The sequence below is a fragment of the Arachis stenosperma genome, chromosome 9 (genome assembly GCF_014773155.1).
Source record: "Arachis stenosperma cultivar V10309 chromosome 9, arast.V10309.gnm1.PFL2, whole genome shotgun sequence".
NCBI lineage: Eukaryota > Viridiplantae > Streptophyta > Magnoliopsida > Fabales > Fabaceae > Arachis > Arachis stenosperma.
The window spans coordinates 38,373,317-38,385,548 of NC_080385.1; the positions used below are offsets into that span (position 1 = coordinate 38,373,317).

A 12,232-nucleotide genomic window follows, 5' to 3' on the forward strand; every position below is an offset into this window, starting at 1 on the left:
GTGATTGGCCGTACTGTGACAGAGTGCGTGAGCATTAGCTTTCACTGCGAGGATGGGATGTAGCCATCAGCCATGGGTGATGCCTCCAGACTGGTTAGATGTGCGAGTGACAGCCGCATAGGATATTTCCCCGAGAGGATTGAAAGTAGCCACAGCTGATGGTGAACCCCTATACAAAGCTTGCCATGGAAAGGATTAAGAAGGATTGAGTAGAAGCAGTAGGAAGGCAGGCGTCCTTGAGCCATACAGCATCTGCATATACTTAACTGATACCTCTACTAATGAATCTGCATAAGTATTTCTATCCTTTTTATTATTTAGTTTATTATTTATTTATTATTCCAATAATCACAATTACCCTTTAATCTCCCTAACTGAGATTTACAAGGTGACCATAGCTTGCTTCATACCAACAATCTCTGTGGATTCGACCCTTACTCACGTAAGGTATTACTTGGACGACCCAGTACACTTGCTGGTTAGTTGAACGGAGTTGTGAAACAGACTGTGAAGTTGATTTTAACCCATGGTATTGTGCACCAAGTTTTTGGAGCCATTACCGGGGATTGTTCCGAGTTGGAAAAGAACAATGAATCACAATTTCGTCCACCAGAGGGGCTTAATGAGATTGTTAAGATTCGGGATGAAATCTGAAACATAATTGAGACATCCTAGGAACCTCTGGAGCTGAGGTTTATCGAGGATATAATCTGAAAACTTTTCTGCAAACAAAATTGATCTTTCAATAGGAGTTATTGTTCCTTGGAAAATTATGTGACCAAGAAATCGAATTTTTGTTTGAAAAAGAACAATTTTTGGTTTAGAAACAGCAAGTCCGTTTTTCTGGATGATGTACATAAAAGTTTTAACATGTTTGAAATGTTCATCCAGAGTCTGGGAAAAAATTAAGACATCATCAATATAAACGATTGCAAAGTTTGAGTATGGATTGAAAATATCATTCATGATTTTTCGAAATTCGGAAGGGGCATTTTTCAGACCAAAAGGCATTACATTCCATTCATATTGCCCGAATGGAACTGTAAATGCTGTTTTATATCGGTCTGATTCAGTGATTTGGATTTTCCAAAAACCCGACTTCATATCAAATTTTGAAAAAATATTTGCTGAGTTTAACCTATTAAGCAAATCCTTTTTGTTTGGGATAGGGTAACAGATCCACTGTAAAGCTTGATTTAAAGGTTTGTAATTGATGACAAGCCTAGGAGCTCCTCTTTCTCGCTCAGCTTGTGTTTATTAACATAAAAAGCAGAGCAAGACCAAGGACTTTTGCTAGGACGGATTAACCTTTTATCCAAAAGATCTTTAATTTCTTCTTGATAATGCTGCAAAAGCTGCTCATTCATCTGAATGGGGCGGGCTTTTGTAGGGATTTTTGATTCTTTGAAATCCTTTTCATATGGAAGATCAACAATGTGTTCTTTCCTATCCCAGAAGGCATGAGGCAAATCAGAACAGATAGATTTTTCAATTAGATTTAAAAGATTTTTTATTTTTTCTTGAATCTTTGGTTGAGAAAGCTGTGATTCAAGGGTTTTGAAAGAGATTTCTTCTTTTAGAAAACAAATCTGTTTGGTTTTGGATTCAATAAGGTTTAGAGATCTTTGCTTTGGCGAGTCTAGGAACTCAAAGAAAGTTACTTGTCCTCCTACAAAAGAGGTGAGTCCAGGAAAATCTGCCAGATATGGAAACAACAGATTTATGAAAGGTGTCCCCAAAACTACATCATTTTTTATATTTTTTGCTATGATGAAATCGGTGGGAATTCTGATATTTCCCTTTTCAATGAAGACATTGGTTATTTTAAAATTGATACTTAGCCTTTCACCCGTTATTGAGCAAAGGCATTCAGTAGTCTTTTCGAAATATTTTGTGGGGATCAGACCTTCCTTAATACAATTTGAATCTGCACCTGAGTCAAAGAGTGCAATGGTGTCAAAAACAAAATATTTAACGACAATTCGGACATTAACACGATGTTTCATGAAAGAGAATACATTTATTATTCTCAAAATTTCTTTTACCTCATTGTCATTAGAAATTTTATTTTCTTGTTCCTTAGAGCACTCAGTTTGGTTTAAAAGAGAACCAAAATCCTCATCACCAGATTCTTCTTCTTGTACTAATTGCGAGAGAATGAGATGATGATCGTTTTGATTTCTTTTGATTTCCTGGATTTCTCTCTTAAGATTGTTAACCTCAGTTTGGAGGTCCTGAATGGTTATGGGGCGAATAACTTGTTTTTCTAATTTTTTGAAAATAGGTTTGACATCATATTTATTGTTAAGGACCAAATTTTTGGGTTTTTTCTCCTTTTGTAAAGATCTTTTTAGTTTTAAAAGAAAGTCTTTCTTTTGTTCTGGATTGTCAATAGCCTCGATAGCATCAAATAAGAGATCTTGATCTTTGGATAAAACATTAATTTGCTTGATATCTGAATCTGAGGATGACTCAACATCATCAACTTGGATATTGTTGATATTATCATCAGAAGATTCTGGTCCAGAGATATCATCTGAACTATCGATCATAAGATTATTAATCTGTTCCTCAATCTGAGGATCAAGGTTCAGATTAATCTTTCCTTTTAACCGACAATATTGCTAACATGTCCTGGTTTTTTGCATGTGTAACAAATAATGGGGTTTTTCTGGGGATACTTTTGGAAATTCTTTTGGAAACCTGTTTCATTTTTAGGTTTTTGAAAACCCTTTTGAATCTTCTGAAATTCTTTTCAGGGTTAGGTTTAAAAACTTTTCGGTCGGAAGGTCTTTTAGATTTCCTTGGATGACAAGAAGGAAGACCAAATTGTTCAAAGAAAGTTCCCAGATCGATGCGATTTTGGGTTTTCTCACGAGCAAGTTGCCTTTGGATTTTATCATCTTGACAAATCTTTAGGGCAACCTTTTGGATAAAAGAAATGAGTTGGCCATAACTTAACTCATCATAGGGTATTATCCCGTCTGGGGTTAAGCTACGAATTTTGTCCCTTACTTTATCTCCAAGGGATTTGGGGAGTCCAGCAAGAAATTTTTCTTTCCAGAAAGGTTGTTGACTGTCTTCTCTGGTATAAACCCTAGTAAGAAAGGTGTCTTTATACCATCGAAAATCAGACAAAGTTTTGCATCTGAGATTGGATAGCAGCTCAGCAGAACGGTCTTTCCAAAGAGATGGATCACCAATGAAGTGGCTTGCTATGGTAAAAATTAAGGTATTGCATCGGGGATAGGTTCCCCATCTTCACCAATGATGGGTTCGTTCTGGTCGTTGACTTTTATGGCAGAAAAGATTGAGTATTTTTGGTTATCAGAAAGGTAGTTATCCCACCATCCCTTCAGTTGGCCACTAAACCCGGAAACAATAACATTGGTTATAGCTTCTTCAGAGGTTTCATGGGCTGCTTGATAGGCTGTGCCTACCATTGTCATATGCTGAAGCATACTCATGATATTATATCCCGTTTTGCCATCTATATTCCATTCATAGACATTATTGGCATTGAAGCTAACAAAACCTAGTTCTCTTTCTTCGATAGCTAGATCTGGAGCGGATACGCGATTATGACCATACGTTGAGGGTTTAGTTAAACCCTTCCACTTGGTTAGGGAGTTGGTCAAAATGGGGCTGATCTTGAGGGATGATTTGCCAGAATCATCACTTTGCTCAGAGCAAGATTCATTGGACTCAAGGCCGAGGGCATTAATAGCTTTAGATGAGCGTGTTTGGATACGAGAAGTAGATTCACCAGAGTTTGTAGGAGTTTCAGGGATAGTAGTAAAACGATTTAAAAGTTGGTCAATCTTTTGAATAACTTCCGAATCACTAGATTGTTGTTTTAAAATAGAGGTTTTAAGACTTTGCTTTGCCTTACTACTTATTTTGAAAGGTTTAAAAAGAGGTTTCTCAATACTTTTGGAAGTAGATGCTTCAGAAACATTTTTCAAGGAGAAAGTAGATCCTGAAGATGAAAGGTTGTCACCCAAGCATTGTAAAAATCTGTTGGTATAATTTGATTGTTCAATGAGATTTTTAATATCTTTAGGGGCGACAGCTTCATCCACATTCCTTGTTTTAAAGGGAGAGGCCATAACAGGATTATGTCCTTCCGTATTTGAAATAATAAAAGCTCCTTTTGGAGGAAACTCAGATTTGACTAAGTTCCCATCTTTGACTTTCCAAGTTGAAATAACATTTGCTGAAAATGAAGCTTGTTTAGTTTTAAAAGGATACTCAATGTTGTTTTGTATGGAATAAGCATGAAACCATTCAAAAAAAGGAATATGCATTCTAACATCATTTAAAAATTTGTAATATTTTTCTTTGAATGATGAGATTTGAGAAGCTGAATAAGTACGTAAATACCATTCTCTTTGGAGGTCATACTCTTCAGAGTTAAGGTTTTTACGTAAGGCTTCTCTGTTTATAACAAATTTTGTGTTATTCATTTACCATTCAAAGAAGAATATGTTGGAGATTGATGAGATTGATGAGAAGATTCAACTTTAAATTCTACATCATCATAATCTTCTTGGTAAACTCCTTGAGAAATATTTGAATTGTTTTGTAATCCGGAAATATGTATTTCAGAATTGGCAGGTCTCGACATTTTCGAAAACTGAGATTGGGAAGTTATTGAAAAAGATTTTCTTGCTGAAGCAAAATCATTAGATGTTCCTGCTTCAGATCTAGAGGAAAAAGAGTTTCGTCTATCAAAGAAAATCTCTACTTTCCCTGATTCATCTTGTTTTACTTCTCGTAAAAGAGGTGCTTGTCTAGGTTGCGTTGGAATGGCTCGGTCAATTGACCATGACTGAGGGAGGTCAATTTCATCCCATCTTATGAGCCTTGGGATCATGACGTTGGCCTTTGTCATGTCTGTGACAAACAAAGTGGTTTCACGATCTTGGGACTTAAGAAGGACTCTAGAGTTACAAGTGTTCATGACCTTGTATTGAATCCTATAGATTAAAGCAGCTGGAATGGAACCTTCTTTCATGTTGAGACCATGAATTCGGATGTTTAGGAAAAGAGAGTCAAGATTGTTAAGATCTAACAGGCTGACCGTTTTGTTTGGGAAACAGTTGAAGTAAACTGGACCGTGTCCAAGACTTGTTTCAACTGTTCCGATTAAGGAGTCTTGGAAGTCATTGTGTCTAATGTCTCTAAGACACATGAGGATAGAGGCATTCAAACCTTCTCGGATGAGCGGTTTGACTGCAACTTGGACACACCCTATGTGAAGATATCTGTAGTGACGGGTGATGAGCGGATAATTTATACGCTTTTTGGCATTGTTTTTAGTATGTTTTTAGTATATTTAGTTGAGTTTTTAGTATATTTTTATTAGTTTTTAGTTAAAATTCACTTTTCTAGACTTTACTATGAGTTTGTGTGTTTTTCTGTGATTTCAGGTATTTTCTGGCTGAAATTGAGGGACCTGAGCAAAAATCTGAATCAGAGACTGAAAAGGACTGCAGATGCTGTTGGATTCTGACCTCCCTGCACTCGATGTGGATTTTCTGGAGCTACAGAAGCCCAATTGGCGCGCTCTCAACGGCGTTGGAAAGTAGACATCCTGGGCTTTCCAGCAATATATGATAGTCCATACTTTTCCCAAGATTTGATGGCCAAAACCGGCGTTCAAAGTTACCTTCAGAATTCCCAGCGTTAAACGCCGGAACTGGCACCAAAATGGGAGTTAAACGCCCAAACTGGCATAAAAGCTGGCGTTTAACTCCAAGAAGAGTCTCTACACGAAAATGCTTCAATGCTCAGCCCAATCACACACCAAGTGGGCCCGGAAGTGGATTTTTATGTCATTTACTCATCTTTGTAATTCTTAAGCTACTAGTTCCCTATAAGTAGGACCTTTTACTATTGTATTTTTCATCTTCGGACATCTAGTTCTTAGATCAGATCTTGGTTCTTCTGGTTCCCTCTTTGGGACCGAAGCCAATGATCACTCTTGTTCTTATGTATTTTCAACGGTGGAGTTTCTACACACCATAGATTAAGGTGTGGAGCTCTGCTGTACCTCGAGTATTAATGCAATTACTATTGTTCTTCTATTCAATTCCGCTTGTTCTTGTTCCAAGATATCACTTGTTCTTCAACTTGATGAATGTGATGATCCGTGACACTCATCATCATTCTCACCTATGAACGTGTGACTGACAACCACCTCCGTTCTACCTTAGATTGGGTGAATATCTCTTGGATTCCTGATACACGATGCATGGTTGATCGCCTGACAACCGAGTGCTCGCCTGACAAACGAGCCAGCCATTCCGTGAGATCAGAGTCTTCGTGGTATAGGCAAGAACTGATGGCGGCATTCAAGAGAATCCGGAAGGTCTAACCTTGTCTGTGGTATTCTGAGTAGGATTCAATGATTGAATGACTGTGACGTGCTTCAAACTCCTGAGGGCGGGGCGTTAGTGACAGACGCAAAAGAATCACTGGATTCTATTCCGGCCTGATTGAGAACCGACAGATGGATAGCCGTGCCGTGACAGGGTGCGTTGAACATTTCCAATGAGAGGATGGGAGGTAGCCACTGACAACGGTGAAACCCTTGCATAAGCTTGCCATGGAAAGGAGTAAGAAGGATTGGATGAAGACAGTAGGAAAGCAGAGAGACGGAAGGGACAAGCATCTTCATACACTTATCTGAAGCTCTCACCAATGATATACATAAGTATCTCTATCTTTATCTTTATGTTTTATTCATATATCATCTATACCCATTTGAGTCTGCCTGACTAAGATTTACAAGATGACCATAGCTTGCTTCATACCAACAATCTCCGTGGGATCGACCCTTACTCGCGTAAGGTTTATTACTTGGACAACCCAGTGCACTTGCTGATTAGTTGTGCAAAGTTGTGTTTATGCCATGGTATTGAGCACCAAGTCTTTGGGGCCATTACTAGGGATTATTTGAGTTGTGAAAAGTAGTGATCACAATTTTGCACACCAAGTTTTTGGCGCCGTTGCTGGGGATTGTTTCGTGTATGGACAACTGACGGTTCATCTTGTTGCTTAGATTAGGTATTTTTCAGAGTTCTTAAAAATGAATTCTAGAGTTTCATGATGATCTGTTGAAGTCTGGCTGGCTGAGAAGCCATGTCTAATCTTATTGGACCGAGGTTTCAACTTATCATCACAAGAGCTTGTTGATTTCTATCAATCTTGCTGTTGGAGCAATGATCTGCTGAGACTTGGCTGGCCATTGGCCATGTCTAGTGTTTTGGACCGAAGCTTTCTTTGAAAGCTTGGCTGGCTGTGAAGCCATGTCTAATTCCTGGACCGGAGTCTTAGACTAGCATTGCAATGATTCCTGGAATTCAAATTAAGAATTCTGAAACCTTTATTTTCTATTTTCATATAATTTTCGAAAAAGCACAAAAAAAATTACAAAACCATAAAAAAAAACCAAAAAAGATTTTATGTTTCTTGTTTGAGTCTAGTGTCTAATTTTAAGTTTGGTGTCTTGCATGCATTGTTTAATTGATCTTGGTTCTATTTTTAAGTCAATAGTACAGGGAACTGAAGATTCAGAACATGCAGCAGAGGAATTACACAGAAAAAGCTGGGCGTTCAAAACGCCTAGTGAAGAAGGACAGACTGGCGTTTAAACGCCAGCCAGGGTGCCTGGTTGGGCGTTTAACGCCCAAAAAGGTAGTGCATTGGGCGTTAAACGCCAAAATGTGCACCATTCTGGGCGTTTAACGCCAGGATGGCACAAGAGGGAAGATTTTGTTTTCAAAATCAATTTTTTTCAAGTTTTCAAAGTTTTTCAAAATCAAATCTTTTTCAAATCAAATCTTTTCAATCAAATGTTTTCAAAATCAATTTCTTTCCTTTTTCAAAGATACTTACTAACAATTAATGATTTGATTGAACAATTCAAGTATGTTGCCTTTTCTGTTGAGAATGGTTTAATGTTTGAATCATATCTTTTCTTGTTAGGCAAGTCATTAATTTTTTTTAAATCAAATCTTTTTAAATTATTTTCAAATCATATCTTTTCAATCATATCTTCTTAAACCATAATTTTTTAATCAAATCTTTTTAATCACATCTTTTTCAAAATAGTTTTCAATCATATCCTTTTAATTTCTAATTCCAAAATCTTTTTCAAAAATTACTTGATTTCTTTCCCACTCTTGGTTTTCGAAAATCAATTAAAGTTTTTCAAAATGTTTTCAAAATCTTTCACTTAATTTTCGAAAATTTCTTCCTCTCTTTTCACATCCTTCCATTTATGGAGTACCACTCTTTCTCAATGCACAATTCGAACTCTATCTGATTAAGTTCGAATTCTTCTCCTTCTTCCTTCTATTTTTTCTCTTCTTCTCTAACACCTCAAGGAATCTCTATACTGTGACATAGAGGATTCCACATTTTCTTGTTCTCTTCTCTTTCATATGAGCAGGAGCAAAGACAAAGGCATTCTTGTTGAAGCTGACCCTGAACCTGAAAGGACCTTGAAGCGAAAGCTAAGAGAAGCTAAGGCACAACTCTCTGTGGAGGACCTAACAGAAATCTTCAAAGAAGAAGAAGACATGGCAGCCGAAAACAACAACAATGCAAACAATGCAAGGAAGGTGCTGGGTGACTTTACTGCACCTACTCCCGACTTCTATGGGAGAATCATCTCTATCCCTGCCATTGGAGCAAACAACTTTGAGCTTAAGCCTCAATTAGTTTCTCTAATGCAACAGAATTGCAAGTTCCATGGACTTCCATTGGAAGATCCTCATCAGTTCTTAGCTGAATTCTTGCAAATCTGTGACACTGTCAAGACTAATGGGGTTGACCCTGAGGTCTACAGACTTATGCTATTCCCTTTTGCTGTAAGAGACAGAGCTAGGGCATGGTTGGACTCACAACCTAAAGAAAGCCTGGACTCATGGGAAAAGCTAGTCAATGCCTTCTTGGCAAAGTTCTTTCCACCTCAAAAATTGAGTAAGCTTAGAGTGGAAGTCCAAACCTTCAGACAGAAGGATGGAGAATCCCTCTATGAAGCTTGGGAAAGATACAAACAATTAATCAGAAAATGTCCTTCTGACATGCTTTCTGAATAGAGCATCATAGGTATTTTCTATGATGGTCTCTCTGAACTATCCAAGATGTCTTTGGATAGCTCTGCTGGAGGATCTCTTCATCTGAAGAAGACGCCTGCAGAAGCTCAAGAGCTAATTGAAATGGTTGCAAATAACCAATTCATGTACACTTCTGAAAGGAATCCTGTGAACAATGGGACTAATCAGAAGAAAGGAGTTCTTGAGATTGATACTTTGAATGCCATATTGGCTCAGAATAAGATATTGACTCAACAAGTCAATTTGATTTCTCAAAGTCTGTCTGGAATGCAAAATGCACCAAGCAGTACTAAGGATGCTTCATCTGAAGAAGAAGCTTATGATCCTGAGAACCCTTCAATAGAAGAGGTGAATTACCTAGGAGAACCCTATGGAAACACCTATAATTCTTCATGGAGAAATCACCCAAATTTCTCATGGAAGAATCAAGAGAGACCTCAACAAGGTTTCAACAACAATAATGGTGGAAGAAACAGGTTTAGCAATGGCAAGCCTTTTCCATCTTCTCAGCAACAGACATAGAATTCTAAGCAGAACCCCTCTGATTTAGCCACTATGGTCTCTGATCTAATCAAAACCACTCAAAGTTTCGTGACTGAAACAAGGTCCTCCATTAGGAACTTGGAGGCACAAGTGGGACAGCTGAGCAAGAAAATTACTGAACTCCCTCCTAGTACTCTTCCAAGCAATACAGAAGAAAACCCAAAAGGAGAGTGCAAGGCCATCAACATGGCCGAATTTGGAGAGGAAGGAGAGGAAGTGAACGCCACTGAGGAAGACCTCAATGGGCGTGCACTGACCTCCACTGAGTTCCCCAATGAGGAACCATGGGAATCTTAGGCTCAAAATGAGACCATAGAGATTCCATTGGACTTACTTCTGCCATTCATGAGATCTGATGAGTATTCTTCCTCTGAAGAGGATGAGTATGTCACTGAAGAGCAAGTTGCTAAATACCTTGGAGCAATCATGAAGCTAAATGACAAGTTATTTGGTAATGAGACTTGGGAGGATGAACCCCCTTTGCTCACCAAAGAACTGGATGACTTGTCTAGGCAGAAATTACCTCAAAAGAGACAAGATCCTGGGAAGTTTTCAATACCTTGTACCATAGGCACCATGACCTTCAAGAAGGCTCTGTGTGACTTAGGGTCAAGTGTAAACCTCATGCCTCTCTCTGTAATGGAGAAGCTAGGGATCTTTGAGGTGCAAGCTGTAAGAATCTCACTAGAGATGGCAGACAATTCAAGAAAACAAGCTTATGGACTTGTAGAGGATGTTCTGGTGAAAATTGAAGACCATTACATCCCTACTGATTTCATAGTCCTAGAGACTGAGAAATGCATGGATGAATCCATCATCCTTGGCAGACCCTTCCTAGCCATAGCTAAGGCTGTGATTGATGTTGATGGAGGTGAATTAATCATTCAAGTGAATGAAGAATCCTTTGTGTTTAAGGCTCAAGGATATCCCTCTGTCACCATGGAGAGGAAGCATGAAGAGCTTCTCTCAAAACAGAGTCAAACAGAGCCCCCACAGTCAAACTCTAAGTTTAGTGTTGGGAGGCCACAACCAAACTCTAAGTTTGGTGTTGAACCCCCACATTCAAACTCTAAGTTTGGTATTGGGAGGTTCCAACAATGCTCTGAGTATCTGTGAGGCTCTATGAGAGCCCTCTGTCAAGCTACTGACATTAAAGAAGCGCTTGTTGGGAGGCAACCCAATGTTATATTTTATCTATTTTTTTTTGTTATTTTGTGTTTTTTGTAGGTTGATGATCATGAGAAGTCACAAAAACAATTGAAAAAGCAAAAACAGAATAAAAAACAGAAAGAAAAACAGCACACCTTGGAGGAAGATGTTGCTGGCGTTTAAACGCCAGTAAGGCTAGCAGTTGGGCGTTTAACGCCCAGTCTGGCACCATTCTGGGCGTTTAACGCCAGAAAGGGGCACCAGACTGGCGTTAAACGCCAGGAAAGGGCAAGAACCTGGCGTTAAACGCCAGAAAGGGGCACCAGCCCTGCGTTTAACGCCAGAATTGGCTAAAAACGGAATTTTGCATGCCAATTGGTGCAGTGATGACTTTTCCTTGACACCTCAGGATCTGTGGACCCCACAGGATCCCCACCAACCCCACCAGCCTCTCTCTTCTTCTCTACCCATTCACCAATCACCTCTACCACTTTTCCCCAAAAACCCTTCACCTATCAAATCCCATCTTTCTCTTCACCACTCACATCCATCCTTCATAAAACCCCACCTACCTCACCCTTCAAATTCAAACCACTTTCCCTCCCAAACCCACCCATACATGACCGAACCATGAGCCCCCCCTCTCCTATATAAACCCATCTTCACTCCTTCATTTTCACACAAACTAAACACCACTTCTCCCCCTCTTTGGCCGAACACAAAGCCATTCCCATCTTCCTCATTTCTTCTTCTTCTACTCTCTTCTTTCTTCTTTTGCTCGAGGACGAGCAAACCTTTTAAGTTTGGTGTGGTAAAAGCATTGCTTTTTGTTTTTCCATAACCATTTATGGCATCCAAGGCCGGAGAAACCTCTAGAAAGAGGAAAGGGAAGGCAAAAGCCTCCTCCTCCGAGTCATGGGAGATGGAGAGATTCATCTCAAGGGTGCATCAAGACCACTTCTATGAAGTTGTGGCCATGAAGAAGGGTCAACTTTGATCAAAGGTTGGACCAAGTCCTCATAGACATTTGTGAAGAGGGCGCTCAATGGAAGAGAGATTCAAGAGGGAAGCCGGTTCAACTAAGAAGGCATGACCTCAAGTCCTCATTTGTCACCTCTGTTATTCAGTTGGAGTTGACATAGAGGGAGACATCCCCATTGATGAGGACAAGCCCATCACTAAGAAAAGGATGGAGCAAACAAGAGACCCCACTCATCATGAAATCCCTGAGATACCTCAAGGGATGCACTTTCCTCCACAAAGCTATTGGGAGCAACTAAACACCTCCCTAGGAGAATTGAGTTCCAACATGGGGCAACTAAGGGTGGAGCACCAAGAACATTCCATCCTCCTCCATGAAATTAGAGAAGATCAAAGAATCATGAGAGAGGAGCAACAAAGACAAGGAAGAG

General features: G+C 39.2%; 1 non-coding gene across 1 annotated transcript; it reads right to left on the reverse strand.

The window, feature by feature from the left end:
• Window positions 1-8,993: 8,993 nt before the first annotated feature.
• Window positions 8,994-9,101, reverse strand: LOC130953690 (small nucleolar RNA R71). Its single transcript, XR_009075852.1, has one exon. It is a non-coding gene; the product is annotated as a small nucleolar RNA R71 (small nucleolar RNA).
• Between the last annotated feature and the right edge of the window lie 3,131 nt (window positions 9,102-12,232).